Source organism: Metopolophium dirhodum, chromosome 1, assembly GCF_019925205.1.
Source record: "Metopolophium dirhodum isolate CAU chromosome 1, ASM1992520v1, whole genome shotgun sequence".
Classification (NCBI taxonomy): domain Eukaryota; kingdom Metazoa; phylum Arthropoda; class Insecta; order Hemiptera; family Aphididae; genus Metopolophium; species Metopolophium dirhodum.
In genome coordinates this window covers 141,714,851-141,736,778 of record NC_083560.1, presented here as the reverse complement: position 1 = coordinate 141,736,778, position 21,928 = coordinate 141,714,851, and positions in this window count along the sequence as shown.

Below are 21,928 nucleotides of genomic sequence, written 5' to 3'. Positions count from 1 at the left end.
CAATTGTTACCTCATTAAAGCGAATCTCAGATGGAGAACTTCTCAATATAAAACTAAAAACCATTTCAGAAGCACAAGGATTACTTTTTCAAATAATGAATTTTAAATTCAGTTTTTTATTAGTTTTGTGGAAGAATATACTTGGAAAAGTTAATATTTTATCAAATTATTTACAAAATTCTAAAATTGATTTAATAACTGCACATGATATGGTTTCAACATGTTTTCTAGATATTTCATCTTTAAGAAATGAAGAACATTTTTTAAAAATAAAATGTAATGCTACTGAATTGTGTGGACAGTTTGGAGGCAACGATAACTTTGAGCAAGGACGTATAAGAACTAAGAAGAAAATACATGGTGAAAATAATTTAGAAAATATTATTGAGTCTGCTGATGAAAATTTTAAATGCAATACATATTTTGTTATTTTAGATTCATTTACAAATACATTAAAACATCGTTTTGAAGATTTCTCTAACATAGTTAAAAAATTTGAAGTACTTAATCCCAAAAAAATGTCAAAAGAAAACATAGATGAAAATATTATTTCTATTCAAAATTTATCAACATTTTATAATGTTGACGTAGATGAAGTAGATATAGAAGCGGAATACCGTTCATTTTGTTTGGTTTACCATCAAGTATATGATGAAGTTGAACCATTAAAACTTAATGAAGTATTGAAGTTCATGATATCCCGAGACATGGTTTCTTCTTATCCAAATTTATTTACTTTGTATACAATATTTTATACTCTTCCAGTCAGCAGTGCAACTGCTGAAAGAAGTTTTAGCAGGCTTAAACTTCTCAAGACATACCTTCGCTCAACTATGACAGAAGACCGGCTATCAAATTTGGCAATATTAAGCATAGAAAGCAACATAGCTCAAACAATAAATTTTAATAAAGTAATAAGTACATTTGCATCAATGAAAAAACGTAGAAAATTATTGTAATATTATACTTATTTTTTATATGTAATAATAAAAACATAATTTTGTATATGAATTATTTTTGTATTGGATTTTAACTACATTTTACTGTGAAAATGAAAGCAGTAATGCAGTTATTGGACATTAAGATAAAATAAATATACTGCAACTATATGTATACAAATATAATAATAAATATGTATAATCTCTTCTCAAAATCTAAAGTAGGTACTCAAAATTATTTAAATATTCCATGTAAGTTTGTTAAATGAATTTCAATTTTGATGTAACAAATAAAAAAAAAACATTAAATTTGAATTAATTAATAATATCAAAGTTTGTAAGTAAGTTTTAAATTGTATTAAAAAAATAGTTATGACTTGTGCTTTATCTCTTCAGTTATAATAAATGTAATCTAAATAAGGTAAATCGCGAGCGTAGCGAGCGATTTTGTAATGTTACAGTTGATTGAACCTTCTACATAGTGGCCTCTCGTAAGTGAGGCAGACCCACAGTACTAAAATCCTGGGTTCGCCACTGATACAAACTATAATATACTATTAAACATTATACAGTACTCTTCAGTTTTCATTCTGAACTTATATATACATACATACAAACACACATACGCACTTACATACAAACACACATACATACATACACACATACATATACATGCATACATACATACATACATACATACATACATACATACATACATACATACATACATACATACATACATACCCACAATCCACATACACATACATACATACATATATACGAACATACGTTATGCTCATAATATAATATAAGGTACCTACAACATCACACATTCACACATACCTATATACAAATATTATACCATGATATTATATACTTATTACCTTAGATCATATACTATGGATGGAGCTATCCGTATAATTGCTATAGCACCAAACTGTGTCCAACATCATCCCCACCACCTTCAACATTTCACGGTACATGACACTAATGCGCATGCCCGAAAATCAGTAATCAGTATCAACAATGCCAACTGATAAGTGATAACACATTTTTAATAACTATTAACTATATAGTTGTATATTATTGTAAGTACTAACTACTAAGTAGTAACAACTACTATTCTGAATAATGTTAATGCATAAGAAGTATTAATTAACATTTTAACAATATTTATTAACCTTTACATTTTACCATAGTTCACAATATTTAATTAAACAAAACTTAGTCCAAATTCTAATAAATAAACTAATAAATAAATTATGGTAATCACATTTGAAAATGTCTTAATTACATAAATATAAAAATTTTAAAAATGCAATACAACATCAAATATCAATACATAATTTCATTGCCTACTGATTTTTGAATAAAATTAACTTTGTCATGTTCCTCCGAATATTTTTTTTGGTGATTGATAAAGTATGCATTTTAGCAAAATGATGCAATCTTATGTTGACATAATGGCGGATTATTAAATGTATTAGTTGCGATCTATGATTATTGAAAACGTCTTGGTTCAATATGTGATTTTTCATTATGTCATTATTGAAGATATATGTTTCAGAACAAACTTCATTCATAGATTTAATGCATAAATATTGACTTATATTTTTTTTGGTTAAAAGTAGATGATTATTCATTCTAATAACATGTTCTGTAGCTAAGCAAATTTTTTGTATATCGGCAGATGTGTTAATTAATCCACCGTTATTTTTAATTTTTAACAGTAATGATACAGATTCATTGTTTTCATTTTCTAATTGGGATTCACAGATCTTACAAATATTTTTTTGCCTTTTGATTTTACGGACTATAAATCCACTGGTATATTTAACAACATCTATTACATAATCTTCTAAAGAAGGTCTTTGGTACTCATAGTCGTGATCAAACTCTTCAAAATATTGTGATTCATCATTATTGTTATAGTTAAAAATCGCATCAGCGTCACTCCTTTTATTTGCACTCACATAAAGAATGGTAGAGGTGTCCAAAAGAGTGCAGTTTCCCAATGCTGAACCACTTATATTGTGACGTAAAAGTAACCTTTTATACGCCGATCGAAATTGAACGGCGTTTGGATTATTATTAAATCCACCACGACTTCTCAACGCACTGAAAAACACCTCCAAGTGATCTTGGCTGCTTTTATATGAAAGTAAGTATGAAATATGAGGTTTTAGAATTTCATATAGTTTTAAAAGATTTGTTAAACATATAATTAGTCCTAAAAATCCAGTTTTACGCTGACTTTTCAATAGATACTCATTGTTTGGATTATTATTGTTGTTGCAATATGTAAGGTTTTCAACGTATTTTTTAAAATAAATTAAAAACTCTGATATGTATTGTTTGTTTGCATCATTCAATGGTCGGTAGTAATTTCCTTTTCCTAATTTGTTACGACAGTTTAACAAATCAAATACATTGTTTATAATTTCACAAAATTCTGCTGTGGGCTTAACTCCTGATAATAATTTAAGCTCTTCACAAAACAACAAACTACTACTTACACTTTGACTAAGCGTTTGTGCTGCTAGGCGCACATTCATTTTGTTTTCAAAATAACGTATATGTGTTTTTTTTAATTTATTGGCTGCATGTAGACCTTTAGACTCCTGTAACTCCTGTAATTTAACTATATGATTCCATTTTATTATTTCTCCTTTACCATTTTGAATTGCTTGTTTATCTCCTAAAGTATTGCGAACAAGTTTAATCATGTGAGACGCATCCCAAAATACATAAATTGGATTAAACTGTAATGGTGTGGATGGATTATTAAACCATGGCTTAAATTTTGGAGAAAAATAATCAAAATTTGATCCCAGTGAAGTGCACATAGATAAATTGCTGGGAGCTCCATCAAATGTGATAGAATGGCAAATTACACCAGTTTCTTGCAAAAGTTCAAAACACTTGGTCAGAAGATTGGCCCTTTCACTCCCACATAAGCTATGTATCAAAAAATATCCTAGAGGTACTTTCCAATGACCGTTAACGCAAACCGCAAGGAAAACCAAAGTATTTGTTGCTTCTTGTGCATTGTCAAAATCTTCACTGTCTTCTCCAGCATTAGTACCCAAGTCCACCCGTCCATAAAATTTACCATTTAAATAGGATATTTGCTTTCTTATTGACATTTCATCAATACAAATGTTGCATATTATTGGTTGAGGAGATTGTTTTACACGTAATTGAATAGCTTCAAAAGCTTCTTTTGTAAATCCGGGGTTACCGTCAACTACTGAATACCAAGTTTTTAATGTTGCTGGGTGAGGTAGTAAATTTTTAAAAGTTTTCCTGACAAACATATATGCCTTTGAAGAGTAAAACTGTAATGTAAGGGCAAAGCTTCGAATAGATGATGAATATTTACTATTGCGGTATTTTAATGCTCTATTTAAAATATCTTTAATAGGCTCAGAAGTAGTGTTCTAGGAAAAAAAAAAACCACTACTATTAAATTATAATTATTGTAAATATATTAATAACAATGATTTATACAGTTTATACATAAAACCAACAACTGCTCGGTTACTATAACTACTCTACTACTACTCTAGTGTTCTAGAAGAAAAAAATACACTGCTACTAAATTATAACACAAACACAATTTTGATTTTATTGGTCCATTTTTGATACAAATCAGGATGATTGAAATTCATAAAAACAAAAAATAAAAATTGTATTAATATTAGCTGCACAAATAACATAATCTCATGAATTAATGTAAATTTATTGTTTACAATGATTTATACGGTTTATACATAAAATTCATTTCAATTACCATACTTACTTGATTAAAAATGAAGAAAGTAAAAAACCAACAACTGCTCGGCTACTACAACTACTCTACTACTACTCTAGTGTTCTAGAAGAAAAAAAATACACTACTACTAAATTATAATTTAGTAGTAGTGTATTTTTTACACATTTGTTACATTAGTTACTAATGTAAATATATTGAAATATTAATAATAATAAATTAATAACTACACAAAAAACACAATTTCATTAGAAAACCACAAACACAATTTTGATTTTATTGGTCCATTTTTGATACAAATCAGGATGATTGAAATTCATAAAAACAAAAAATAAAAATTGTATTAATATTAGCTGCACAAATAACATAATTCTAAGAGTTAATATTAATTTATTGTTTTCAATGATTTATAAAGTTAGTTTATAGTTTATACATTACCAGAATGTTGTCATGGGCTGCTTCACTCAATAAATTCTGTTTTTTCATGTATGCAAACAAACTTTTCAATGATGATAATTTTTTTTGTAACCTATTAATTCGTTGTTTTAATGTTTTGATTTTTCTCCTCTGTTTAATGATTTTTAATTTAGCCAATTTGAAATTTTCTTTAGCACGTTTCGGAGTACACAAATCTGGAGTAGTCACATCACCAACATAACAAATTCTCCTTCGTTTTGGAGTTTCTGAAATGAAATGATTCATTATGACATATAAATAACACTAATAAATTACAATTTATAAAAATATTCATTATTAATATACCAATAATGCACTCAGATGGTCTAGAAGATGGTTCATTGTCAGTAATTTCAATTACTAAAATAAAGTATAAAACAGTTTCAATTAAAATGAAATATAGTAATTAATTAATAACTATTCTTACTTTGATTAATATTTTGACTTGTGTCATTGTGTGAACAAGACAGTTCACTGTCAGTTATTTCAAGTACTAAAATAAAGTATAAAACAGTTTCAATTAAAATTAAATATAATAATTAATTAATAACTATTCTTACTTTGATTAATATTTTGACTTGTGTCATTGTGTGAACAAGACAGTTCACTGTCAGTTATTTCAAGTACTAAAATAAAGTATAAAACAGTTTCAATTTAAATGAAATATAATAATTAATTAATAACTATTCTTACTTTGATTAATATTTTGACTTGTGTCATTGTGTGAACAAGACAGTTCACTGTCAGTTATTTCAAGTACTAAAATAAAGTATATAACAGTTTCAATTAAAATAAAATATAATAATTAATTAAAAACTATTCTTACTTACAATTTTTACTATAGGATACCATACGATCAGGTTCAATCATTTGCATTCTGTTTCAAGAAAATAAAATTACTAAAAATAAAAGCACATTAAAAAAATAACCATAAATTCTTACTTAGGTTGGTTCACATATACATGTTGTGCAATCTTCTTAAATTTTGTAGGAACTGCACCAGGTTTTAATAATTTCCTCTTTGTCGCCTTATAACTATGTTGTTCAAAATGGAGGGAACATATTCTCCTGTCTGGAGAATAGTCGTTTTCATTATAGCCACAGGCTTTTAGCCAAGCGTTTCTTAAATGTTTATCAGCAGGTAACCTGGAAATGTAATTTTAATTTATAAAATGCTACCTATCACCAGCCAAGTATTCATTCTATATAACAATGTTTATATATTTATAACTTACGTGTGCAATGTTAAGCCTGAGATTTTGGATGGCGTTGATTGGCAATAAAAACAACAAACTCTGCCCATGTTGATGAAAACAATTTAATAATTGAATATACAATTTTGATATCCAATTAGTGATTACTAATTAGTTAGTACTTGCCACTTGGTAAAAAAAATTAATAAGTTGACAAAATTTAAAAATTTGATTTTAAACGTTTTAATATTTAATTTCAACGTTATCACTTATCAGTTAACAGTATCATTCACATATATTTCTGAGCATGCGCATTAGTGTCGTGTACCGTGAAATTTTGAAGGTGGTGGGGATGATGATGGACACAATTCGGTATACGCATAGCTCCATCCATAGTATATGATCTAAGCTTATTACTTACATATCAATAAAACGCATAGGTATATTTATTCATATAAATATGATATAACCATACACATACAAACTATAATATAGTATTACACACCATACAGTACTCATCAGTTTTCATTCTGAACTTATATAATAATATTTACAACACACACAAGCTCAACATATATATTATATACCTTATCATACATAGGTACACGCATGCATGCATAGATACATACATTCATATCACATCACATCACACACATACACACACACACACGCGATTCCAGTATTCCATATAGTATACAAACAAGCCGCCCAGTCCTTCGTTATACATGAGGATAAATCTCAAACACACACACACACACACAGACATAAACTCGTAAACATATTTATTTTCAAAATATACACGTCGGAATATAGGTACATTCGCTTGCATTCACACATTCCTCTCCCCGACAACATACGGAAATATTAATTATAATATATATATATATGTATATATGGTCAATCGTTTAATCGTTTACAGATGATGATGAGTTTCATTCACACATTTCTCTAGCACAACACACTTACACTCATATACCCATAGGATAGTTCATACATATTTAGATACTTACATAGAGTTGGCGGTATTTTCGGTATACCGGTGAGTCACCGGTATTTCGATCTACCGGTATTTTAAATACCGGCTTTTTACACTTACCGGTATACCGGTCTTTCGGTATTTACCGTTTGACCGGTATTTATCGAACATTCGGTATGTACCTACTAATTACTTTTTTTTTTTTTTTTTTTTTTTTTCAATCCTTAGATTGGTTAAATGACTTTGATGGCTCTCCACTTATCCCTATCCATTACAGCTACTTTTAGTTCTTTATAGTTGGTTTTCTCTATATCGTCTATGATCTGTTTCATAAATGGTGTTCTTGGTCTACCTCTTCCAGCTTTTCCTTCTATTTTTCCTTCTATTATTGTCGTTATCCATTCATTATTTCTTATAATATGTCCGATCCATTTTTTCCTCCTTTCTCTGATTGTATTCCATATTCCATATATATACTAATTACTATTTACTACTATTTACCGAATTTACAACTGTAGTACAACACTACAACTACTGTCATAGAAGTATAGAACAATAATACAATTATATAGAAGCGACACTCGATCAGCTGATTGAGGTCTTATCACGAAATACGAATTAAGATATTATACTATTTATAGTTTATACTCACTGACTAAGATATAAATATATAATTCTATAATTATATCTACTGAAGCTCCCGAAAAACATGAAACGTTTCGAGCACATGATGTTAGACTGAAGGTTACCCGTATTTTGTTAACGTTTACCGAATCTTTGGCGGCGTACGCTACGCGGGGTCGGCTTGTTTACACTTTAAATTATGATCGGGGATTTCCCCAAAAACCTCTGTTATCGCGACAACGCGCTTACGTCCTAGGAATAGAGCGAGTGAAGCGACCAACAACTCCACCATCGGCGAACCAGACCAGTCATGCTCATAGCAATATTTATATGATATAATATGCTTATGGGCCGCCGTGTCCGGGAGCGTTTTGGACGTTTTGACTTTTGGTTTTACTGTTTTAGTCATTTGACTTGACGTGTTATATTGTTATAATTATTAAGATTAAGTACTGTGGTACACTGGTACCTAATAATTTAATAAATAGTGTGCGTAAGTGCGTTTTAATCACTTTTTCACGTTGGTAAATGGTAATTGTCGTATGCTGTATGCGGTGTAGATACGTGGATTGACCGGATTCCAGACTCCAGTTTTTGTACAGTAAGAATGTAATTACTATTATTATTTACTATTATGCGTGTAGCTCGTTTAATACTTTGTATTTGTTTTTAAGTATTTTAATACAATGAACTGCATGTATTTTTTAATTTTATTTAAATTTGTTTATACGATATATTTGATATAATACTGTAGCAAAATGAGAACCAAATCAAAAATTTGAAACTACTTTGAAAAGTATCCTAATGAAGGCCTTTGCTTAGAATGTGGTGAGAAAAAAAATAGTAAAGGTGGTAATACAAGAAATTTAAAATCTCATTTGCGTTACAAACATCCAAATTTATACTTGGAATACATAAAAATTGATGGGTAAGTGTTATTTTTTTTTTAAAAAAATGATTATAAATGTATAATGTTAAATAAATTGAAATTTTGTAATTAGTAATTAATTGGTACTTTGTTTTTTAAAGAAATAGTACTATAACATCAACTGCAGACACTGAAGAAGTTTTGCCAGTTTTGGATGAATGTGTTGATGATCCTTTGATTAAAATAAATTGTCATACACCAAATAATGTAGGTAGGTAATATTATGTTAGTACTTATTAGTTATCAGCAAGGATGGAGATTTAAATTTAATTATTTATGTCTTGTAAAAGTCAAGAACAAAAGCTATGATTTATTTTTTTTCTAATTTGTGTAGTTTAGCAATTACCATAGTATAGATTTCATAATTTTAACAATTTCTTTTCTGTTAAACTTATTTTTGTCACTTACGCTATTATTTTCTACTGCAATCATAGCCATAAGCGGCACTTAGTAGAAACTCATGTGGGTGCATTCATATTATGAATTTTTTATTATTATTATTTTATTTATTATTATTTAACATTTTCATATTATGATTTACAAATCCTCTCTAATTTCTTACTAATATTTTACCATTACTACATGATAAGTAAAAGATTTTATCAAATTACAACTCCATACTAGGTCGTCAAAACTTTTCAAAACGCCATAAATCATAAAATCACTAGGAATCATAAAACTTATTTTGGCATTAGGTATAAGAACAAATATAATATTTAATATATTTAATGGCTATCATTTTATCATAATTTTGAAAATTATAGTATAATCAGAAATTAAAGATCAATGATTCTTCATTTTCAATATAATATTCTTTAAATATTTAAATATTTTGCAATAGTATAAATAAGTTATTAATCAATAATTTTTAACTTTGCAGAAACTAACTTAAAAAGAAAAATTGGATTTTTTATATCAAAGCAAATTAAAAGTAATTTCTCCTTTAGACAAGAAAACAATTGAAAAATATAAACATGCTATAGGTATTTGGATGTGCACTGATATGCAGCCTTATAATTCAGTGGAAAAAAAAGGATTCAAACATTTATTATCAGTCTTATGTCCAAACTTTGAATTACCCAGCAGGAAATACTTTTCTGACCATAAGATTCCTCAAATGTATGAAATTGTAGCTATGGCTTCAGAAAAAAATGTAACAATATCTTCATTATGGCCCATATATCAGCAGTTAAAATTACAGTTTTATAAACAGACAAATAAAAGTCATTCACAAAGTGTATCTATTAATGAAAAAGCTGAAAATAATTCATTTCCCTTGTTTCCTGACTCGCAAGATAGTATACTTGTTAGTCAACCTACAGTAGAAGAAACTTCAGACTTCTTTTCTCAGATAAATAATGATTCTATAGAAGATTGTGAAGAGGAAATTTTAAGTCAAACATTAATTCAAGCATTAGACCATGTTGAACAATTGGTATCTGATGCTATATTTGGAAAACTTTCTAACCGTTTCAATGAAAATATTAGAACCAAACAGTTAATACAACTAACATCATTTTTGGATCCTCGCTATAAATCTTGTTTAATTGGTTATGAGTTCTATATGGTTAAGAAACGACTTGTCGCAGAAATGGAACTTAATGGTATGAAAGCTGTCAACCCAAGTTCATCACCACCATCAAAAAAAAAATGTTATTCTGGTAAGGTTAATTGTTTGTTTATGTAGTAAAAAATAATAATTACTTCTTTATAATTTATAGGTATAGCTTCATTTTTGAGTACAAGTTTACCCTCTAATTCTGCTTCAAATGATGAGAATATTTTTGAAACTGAGATTGAAAAATACAACCAAATGCCCAATGTAGATTTGGATACAGATCCTCTAAACTAGTGGAAAATATTCAATTCAGAGTTTCCAAACATATCTCGGTTAGCAAAAAAGTATCTATGCATCCAAGGTACTAGTGTACCATGTGAAAGGTTGTTTAGCTATGGAGGAAATGTTATTACAAACAAACGGTCCTTGCTGTCTGAAGCCCATGCTGAACAATTAATATTTTTAGCAAAAAATTCCCATTTCTTAGTAAATTAAATGACTTTCTCTTAATAACATTTAATTGATATTATTTATATTTTAATGTTATTTTAATTGTACTCTATAACAATAATGTAAGATGTGGCAGAAGAAAATTTAAACTATGTAATAAGGTAGTAGGTACATGGTAAGGATTATGATTTACCTACTTACTAGTTAAACTTAAATCAAAATGTTTTTTTTATATTTGTTAAGATAATATAAATATTTTATTAGTTAGCATATTTAATTACTTTCAATTGTAGGTATTTATAACTGTAAATAATATATTTTTACTGTTGAAATATGAATTAATAATCAGATAAGTAATTTATGTCTACAGTTTAACTACCATGATTCTGTTTAATAAACATTTAAAATAAATACATATACCTATTAACTATATGATTAATTATACTTATCTAATAAAAGTAAAATCAATAAGATCAATTAATTCTTGCATTTTTATTATTTATTGTAAATTGGTTTTTAAAAATTATAAATGTATATTTTATAGATTTTTAAATATGTTCATTATTTTATTTATTTTACTTAAATATCAGTTTGTATACATTAAAATATAATATTGGTAAAAAAACTTATAAAATATATAGCAAAAACTACTCAATTGATGATCATAATGAAATTATATTTAATTTGATGTATTCATATAGGCGGTATGTAAGGTGTTAAACCATAAAGCTACACCATAAGCTCCAGCAACCATTTTACCAACAGAAATAACACTTTCTACATATTATTAGAAGTTTTACTAAATCTATAATACAAACAATAATAATAAATTTATATCATTTTGGTATACAAAAACTTAAGACATATTTTTTTCAAACTAACTTTGCTTTCATTTGTCTTACATCATTGCAAACATCATATTGATATTATTTATATATTTTAATGTTAACTTTGATATTATATCTAATATATGTAGTCAGGTTATAATATAAACCACAACAGACTCAATTGGACCTATGTTTTATTATTATTTATAATACCTATTTAGTATATAAATATTTATAAAATTCCGAAATTGTATACAAAATTATAAAATTATATTTTAATTATCAAGTTGATCCATATTTTATTTTTAAAATGAAGGAAAAAGAAATAAGTCAATAATTGTACACCTAGGTAATATAAAGTTATTTTGTATCGATAAAGGGGGGTTCACACTACACCGTGTCATCGTGTCGTGTAAAATAATCACGGTCACCACAGTTACCTAACGATACCGCGTAGTTGAATATATTCAAGCGATCGGTATTTACAGGGCAAGCGGTATATACCGAACGACCGGTATTTACCGTGCAAGCAGTATATACCGAACGAACGGTATTTATCGATATAACTGACATACCGGTGTACCGTTTAAAACCGGTATGCAATCACATACCGAATACCGGTGGGTAAATTTCACATACCGCCATCTCTATACTTACATAGTCGCATATTATATACATACATACACACATTCATCAGGTATCACAAACACCCAAACATATTATAATATAAATGTATATGCAGTATTCATATATATTTAGTTTATGTACATATATTCACACATACAACATCACAAACACACACACAACCAAACATATTATACAGCTTAGGTACATATCAATATATTAAGACACAAAAGTCATACTTACAAAAAACATAGTCGCAATTACGTAGATGCATTTAAACATTCCAATCCATCCACCCTAGAAAGTATTTTCACCCCCGCCATCCCTCGTCAATTACGACTACAAAATTGTAATTCCTATTAAAATACATAGATCTAACTATTTTATACAGCTCAAAGGATTACTCGACAACATACACAAAATTATATATTCATGACACACAATATTATGAATTTGTGTAACTAGTACCTAGGTATACTGACTAAGGAGAATAGAGGATATCGACTCTGAGGGTCTTGGACGTCGTCTTTGAGTATATAGTTTGGTCACTAAATGCAAAAATTATAGTATCCTATTTCGACTTCACCGTTTATATACCTACTACATTTATTTTAATGTTTGAAATAATACAACATTTTTTTTTTTTTTTTTTATTTTTTATTTGGCATAAACAATCTGTACTATTTGAGCACAATAAGCTTATATGATAAAAGTAAATATTAGAACATGGTTGTTTTGAATAAGCAGCCACCCATTAGTGGTTCTTGGCTAATGATACATTTTTTTTTTTTTTATTTATTTGAATTGTTTAATTATTATTATTCAGAGAGTTAGACATTAAAGTTTTGCAAAAGGTCACGGCACCACTTTCTTTTTAACCTACGGTTAGGGTTTCCTGGGAGTGTAAGGATAGAGAGGTCTTTTATAAGAGGGTTTGTATGGGTTTGAAGTCGTTTATGGAAACGTGTGTAGAAAATGCGTGCTTCCGCTTCTATTGTTCTCATACAGAGATCGTTATGTAGGGCTAGGTTAGAGACATAGGGTGGAGCATTGGACAATCGTCGGAGTGAAATATTTTGAAAAGTTTGGATTCGATTAATATTAGATTTTTTTGCCGCACCCCATAATTGAAGACCATACGTCCACATTGGCTTGAGTAGAGATTTGTAGATTAGTAGTTTGACGTTAAGGGGGGTACACTTGTTTCTGATTAACAGGGGTCTAAGAATGCGCATGCGATTATTTAAGGATAGCCTTTTGGATTGAAGGTGATTTTTCCATGTCAGTCTTTTGTCTAGGATTAACCCTAAGTACTTGACAATGTCGGATGTGGGAATTGCTATGTTGTTGAGGGCAATGTTTGGGCATATTCCTTGTTTGAGTGTGAACGTTGTGTGTACCGATTTATTTTGGTTAATTTGGACACGCCATTTTTCATACCATTCAGACAAGTGATTGAGATGCATTTGTAAGTTTGATGATGCGATTACAGGATCTTCATTGATAGATAAAATGACTTTGTCGTCGGCATAATCAGCTACGATAGTTTGTTGCATGGTGGGTTGGTCGGCTACGTAAATGTTAAAGAGAAAGGGGGAGAGTATTCCTCCTTGTGGTACACCAGCTTTAATTGGTGCGATTCCGGACGTTGACGAGTTATATTGGACTTGAAAGTGTCTATCAGTCAGATAGGATTTAATTAGTAGAAATAATGACGAGGGGAGAAATTTTTTGAGTTTGAACTGCAAGCCTTCGTGCCAAACCCGGTCGAAAGCTTGGGCAACGTCTAGAAAAACACAAGAGCAATAAAGTTTTTTTTCCAGAGACGCAGAAATAACATCGACAACACGATGAACTTGATGTATCGTACTATGTGCGTTGCGGAACCCGAACTGCGTGTTTGGAAGTATGTTGTTACTAATAATATGCGGTAATAAGCGTTTTAAGATGAGCCTTTCTAAAATTTTTGATAGGAAGGGCAAGAGGCTTATTGGTCTGTAAGATGAAGGAGTATCAAGTGGCTTATCAGACTTAGGGAAAAGAATAATTTTTGAGAACTTCCATAAAATCGGAAAATATGACAGTCTGAGTATAGCATTAAATATATATGTTATAAGAACTATAGCTTTTTTGGGGAGGCACCTAGCTACTTCAGCCGTTATCAGATCGAAGCCGGGTGACTTTTTTAGTGTGTATTTTTGGATGGTTTGTTTAACTTCATTTGGGGTGAAGTGTTTTTCAGGCTGACTGATTGGAGATGGAAGGCTTAAATAGGTGTTTACCTCAACTATGTGATTGGGTGTAAGTATATCATGATGCGGTTGAAACGTGTCATGAAGATGATCTTTAAAGACTTCAGCCTTATCAATGTCAGAGAAGGCCAATGAAGTATCGGGTTTCTTTAGAGGGATTGAGGGAGATTTGTACAGAAGTAATTTTTTGGTTTCTCTCCATAAGCTACCATCTGAAGAGGAGAGTGTGGTCAGTTTTTGTTCGTACATGTCGGATTTATTTTTAGCCAAGCATTTTTTTAGTGCATTTGCTAATTTGTTATAGGCGCTTTTGTGCGTGGGTAGACGTGAGATTTGATAACGAGCCCTTGCTCTACGTTTTTCAACTATTAGTGAGCGTACCTGTTCAGAGAGAAAAGGGTAATTATGTAACGAGTTTTTGGTGGTGTTTGAGGTGTTTGATATAGAAGCTGCTGAATGGATGAGCGTTGTTAAGTTGTTGATTGCGTCGTCAATTTCATGATCTGATTTTAAACTTATTTTTAGGTTAATATTTTCGGCTATAAAATTATGAAATTTGAGGCGATTAGTTGATGCCGTAAAAAGTTTAGGTCTGTCAGTTCGTGTTTGTGGAGTGGCATCGATATTGAGAATAACGGATGAGTGGTCAGAGTTTAGATCCAGAGTATTGTTGATAGAGCAGTATAAGTTGCTAGGAATTTTTGTGACAAAGATGTCGAGAATGTCAGGTTTTTTCCTAATAGATGTTGGCCAATACGTTGGCCCGGGTGGCGCAAGTATTTTGTATTTTTTTAAATTGGTGAAATTGTAAAGTAGGTTACCTCGAGGATTGGTGACTCGGCATCCCCAGCTTTGGTGTTTTGCATTATAATCGCCACCAATAATGAAGTTATTGACTGTTGAGTCAAAAAAGTCAGCGAGGTTATTAATAGTTAAATTGTGCCTAGGAGGACTATAGATTGCGGCGATGATAACTGGGATTTTATTTATTTTAATGGAGATAGCACACGATTGTATATGATTTTGAGAGTAGTTGATGAGTGGGTGAAATTTAAGATTTGATTTTATGAGTATGGCTGCTCCACCATGTGCGGTGCCGTCTGGATGGTTGGATTTGAGTAAACTGTAACCAGGAATAGATATGTAAGAATACTTGGTAAAGTGAGTTTCGGAAATTAAGGCGATGTCAATGCGTTTATCAAATAATACACTTTGCAATTGATTGACGTGATTTTTTAGACCGTTTGCGTTGAATAATATGATTGATAATGAGCTACTAGTGTATGAATTATTCATTTTTTTTATTAAGAAGGGAAGTAATTACTTGTGTTAGAAGAGCGATTAGCGGATTAATGAGTGACTTAAGTTCATCTACAAAAGAGGATATGGTTGTGGTTAGATCTGCAGTGGGAGCAGAAGGAGACGATTGTGATGGATGGCTAAAAGTGACCTTAGCATATGTTTTAGGGGGGGTCCGTTATATTTTTTTCTGGTAAGGTTGGTAATGGGTGGCTCGCTTTTACATTAAAATTGTTTACGTTAAGCTTAATGTTATCATGTAAGAAGTTACTTTTGGCGGCGGGTGTTTTACGACGTTGTAGTTCCTTATAGACACTGCAACCTCGGTAATTGGCTGGATGATCGCCGGAGCATAGTACACATTTGGCTGGAGTGTCGCGTGATTTGGTGCATTCGGAAGATGGATGGTTAGAGCTGCAGCGAACACAGCGTGCTGAATATCCGCAATATGCTCTCGTGTGGCCGTAATCTTGGCAATTAAGGCATTGACTAATTACCTTGGGTTTGTAAGGTTCTTCGACTTTTATTTTTGTATGCAGAATGCTGGAGAGTTGGAATATATCGTTCGACTGTTCAGTGGGTTCCAGATCGACGAAGAAAAGGGGGGAGCGGACGTTTGGTGGTTTTGTGAAGTACGTTGGTGATCTGTCTGACCTCAAAAAGGCGATGTTCTAGCTCAGATTTGATTAGTTCGGTGGATGTAGATGGGTGTATATTGCGAATGACGACTCGAGTAGGTTTATCCTCTTTTAGCTGGTAGGTATGAAATTGGGCATTCTTTTCTTTTAAGAAATGTACCAGAGATCTGTATGCTTCGGGGTTGGCTGTTTGAATTTTCAAACGATCTGAGGAGGATTTGCAATAAAAATTGTCAACTCCGATGATCTCGGTTAACGTTACGCACAATTCTGAAAAGTTAATTATGCCCTTTTACAAAAATCGGCGGCGGTGGTTTAATTTGGTTGCAGGTATTTGATTCCGGAGAAGAGTAAGATGCTTCGTTAGAGTCCGGTATGATCGGGTTAGCGGGTTCGGTTTGCGTGAGCACTTCATAGCGATTAGCCGTTATAAATAATTTTTTATAATTTTTATTATTTGAAGTAGGATCGAGGGATTTCGGCTCGGAAGAATCTGAGTGGTTCCTTTTATTGGTATTTTGTGTCCAACCGGCATCTAAGATATCATCTGTAGGGTTCAACATAGAATTATTTGAAGTATTTTTGATTAGGCGAGCTGCCTGTATATTGTTGTTATTTTTATTTTTTTCTGCATGTTTAATATCTTTCCTTGTCGGCGTAGTGGGTGCGTTGTTAGGCCGCGGCATGTTATCTGGTGGGCAAAGGTCGCGTATCGATGCTCGAAGCAGCGATAGCGCAACGGTTATAGAGTAGACGGTTGAAACTTGGTTAAAACGTAAACGTAATTTTCTTACATTTAGAAGGAAAAAAACGCACTTAGGCGCACTTCCAGTTTTTATAATATGTATAAATAAATACGGAAGACAATTACGATTTTTTTCGTACTAAGTACGACACATTCGGATACGAAAAGTAGACGGAATCACGACAGTTAAGCGGAGCGTAATTAATACGTGTGCGACGAGCAAAGCGCAATCCGCGACTGAATACAACATTTCTCACTCGTCATCAATATGGTTTTAGACCTAAGCGATCAACAAATTGTAACCTAGCTATCACTAAACAAATAATACTTGACTCTTTCGAAGCCCATACGCAAACCGATATCATTTTCACTGATATGTCTAAAGCATTTGATTGCATAAACCATGAAATATTATTTATGAAATTAAAATTGTTTGGGTTCTCTGACCCTCTGCTTTCATGGTTTCGCTCTTTTCTCTCAAACCGTAATATCGTTGTTAAACATTTGAACTTTGAATCAGATCAATTCAATGTACCATCCGGGGTCCCGCAAGGAGATCACCTCTCTACTCTACTTTTTAATATTTTTATAAACGACATTCCGGATGTTATAAAAAATTCTCGTGTTTTTCTTTTTGCTGATGATCTTAAACTGGTAAAAATAATTAACAATCAAGGTGACGCTCTCGACTTACAAAACGATATCGATAACATTCAATCCTGGTGCTCAACTAATCGCCTGTTATTAAACATTAACAAATGTAAATTTATGCGATTTAGCCTAAGTAAAAATGTCATCAATTACAATTACAACATTTCCGGCACTCCTATTGAATTATTAACAAACTTTAAAGACCTAGGTGTCATTTTCGACTCTAAGCTAAATTTTTCGGCCCATATTGAAATGATAAAAAATAAGGCAATGCGCAACCTGGGTTTTATCAAAAGAACTTGTGGATCATTCAATGATCCATTATCTCTAAAAGTTTTATTCTGTGCCCTTGTTCGCTCAAACCTAGAATACTGTCCATTAATTTGGACTAATAACACTTCTAAACAGATTGATGCGATCGAATCAGTTCAAAATAACTTCCTCCGTTTCATTTCCTTCAAGTTTAGTATCTATAGACCACCTCATAGTTCCTATGATTCAGTTTTATCATTTATCAATCTCCTTCCGCTCAAAACTAGACGCACTTTACTTCTATCAAAATTTTTACACAATTTACTCTTAGGGAATGTCGATTGTGATGAGCTCCTTTCCCTTATCCGTTTAAAGTAAATCACCGTAACACAAGATGCAATGATTTATTCCATCCCGTCCCATATAAAACAAATTATATGATGAACTGTCCTTCTAATACCCTAATGGCTGCGGGTAATTCCATTACCTTTGATTTTGTTTAGCATGTCTCGCCCTACTTCTTTCTTTGTTGTTATTTACTCTTTTAATATTCTTGTCTATATTTGTAACTTGTAACTATATAAGGTACCTATTATTATTACCATGTATACACACAAAAATTTGTTAAGGACTCATGTCCGTTTATAAAAATAAATAAATAAATAAATAAATAAATACATACATACATACATACATACATACATACATACATACATACATACATACATACATACATACATACCCACATACACATACATACATACATACATACATATATACGAACATACGTTATGCTCATAATATAATATAAGGTACCTACAACATCACACATACCTATATACAAATATTATACCATAATATTATATACTTATTACTTACATATCAATAAAACGCATAGGTATATTTATTCATATAAATATGATATAACCATACACATACAAACTATAATATGGTATTACACACTATACAGTACTCATCAGTTTTCATTCTGAACTTATATAATAATATTTACAACACACACAAGCTCAACATATATATTATATACCTTATCATACATAGGTACACGCATGCATGCATAGATACATACATTCATATCACATCACATCACATATACACACACACACACACGATTCCAGTATTCCATATAGTATACAAACAAGCCACCCAGTCCTTCGTTATACATGAGAATAAATCTCAAACACACACAGACATAAACTTGTAAAAATATTTATTTTCAAAATATACACGTCGGAATATAGGTACATTCGCTTGCATTCACACATTCCTCTCCCCGACAACATACGGAAATATTAATTATAGGTATTTAATTATGGTCAATCGTTTAATCGTTTACAGATGATGATGAGTTTCATTCACACATTTCTCTAGCACAACACACTTACACTCATATACCCATAGGATAGTTCATACATATTTAGATACTTACATAGTCGCATATTATATACATACATACACACATTCATCAGGTATCACAAACACCCAAACATATTATAATATATATGTATATGCAGTATTCATTTATATTTAGTTTATGTACATATATTCACACATACAACATCACAAACACACACACACAACCAAACATATTATACAGCTTAGGTACATATCAATATATTAAGACACAAAAGTCATACTTACAAAAAACATAGTCGCAATTACGTGGATGCATTTAAACATTCCAATCCATCCACCCTAGAAAGTATTTTCACCCCCGCCATCCCTCGTCAATTACGACTACAAAATTGTAATTCCTATTAAAATACATAGATCTAACTATTTTATACAGCTCAAAGGATTACTCGACAACATACACAAAATTATATATTTATGACACACAATATTATGAATTTGTGTAACTAGTAGGTATACTGACTAAGGAGAATAGACGATATCGACTCTGAGGGTCTTGGACGTCGTCTTTGAGTATATAGTTTGGTCACTAAATGCAAAAATTATAGTATCCTATTTCGACTTCACCGTTTATATACCTACTACATTTATTTTAATGTTTGAAATAATACAACATTTAATCTAATATATTTGAATTAAACACAAATATGCTTATACTTACTTTTCATTTTAATATTTTAATTTTTGTGTAAAATAAAAACAACCATGATATTTAAAAACAAGTTGTAACAATTATAAATATAATAATATAACATATTTATATGTTTCATAACACTTATGTATATAATACGAACTCTACCTTATGTACGATTAACTGCTGATCGATACATTAATATTAAAACACACACACATAATTGCAAGGGCTATGACCAACACACACCATGGATTAGTAAAGCAGTTCACTATACACCTCATATCTCAATACACACTACGACTATGTATGACTACGATACAGTCACATATTATAATAGAACATAGCTTAGGAATATTATATTTTCGAGTATTATTATTATTTGTCAGTGCTTAGTAGACAATAAACCATAATTATAACTGAAATGGAATCCTAGTAATTTAAATATATTATTTAAGATTCTGATATTTACATATCTGCCCCTAACCTATGGTATTTATATCTATAGGATCCTACGATTCTCCCTGAATATATTATATTTAGCTGCTCGTCACCCCGATCATGATACAAAGTTTTTTTATTTATTGGTAATAATGCTACATAAGGTTACACCACAGCCGTCTCAATCAACATTCGCCCAACACCCCGCACCAGCACCTACGCAATGTGAGACGTAGATTATTCTAATATTTATAGGAAATTAAATAATTTATATGAAACAAAAAGACACGATATATAAAAAGTATTTTCAATTATTAAAATAATATTAAGGTTTGCAATAAATATTTACAAGGTTCTTACTTATCCATTAAATGGACTATAAAATTGTATCATTATCTGAGTAACATATATTTCTCGGTATTTCGTCATCTTCTAGGTAATAATATATAAAAACGTATATGATGCCTCATCCATATTATATATCCAACGGTATATTAATTTTCATATCTCCTTAATACTTTCGAACCAACGGATACATTATGTATCAAACAACGTCTTGATCAATTGTTATGTAATACATCTGAGAAAAACAACATTCATCAAGACTAGTCATGCATCTACATGTTTGTATGCTAATAAAACCTTAACTATTGTTAATCAACAATTGATATATTTTAAGAACGAATGAGAAAAACATACATGTACAAGCCATATCACTTGTGTAATATTTATTTTTTACATTATGTATCACACCTACCATATTATTATTACACATATACCCCTCTTGATCACTAATCCTTAATCATTACCTATCACTTATTCTTGATCCCTTGATCCTCTGATCTCGTGTTCTATATTTTTCATACCTGTGCATGAGAAAACACATACACGAACGCGCATACAACAACTTACATATTATCAATAACCTGACCGACATATATATATATATATATATATATTAATTCATGCATGTACACGGGAAAACACACACACCATTACCAGTCACAGTCACCACCAACGAAACACTCTCGAAAACATATTTTTTCACGCTTACATATGAGAAAACGCATGTGTGCTTGCACATCAACAACTTACATATTATCACTCAAGTGGCCGATGCGTATATTTTATCAGCACATACGTACAACAGTCATATCACTTGTATAATATTTTTATTTTACCGTGTGCATACACACAGGCATATAACACCACCGCCATATATTATTGTATAAGTTATAATAT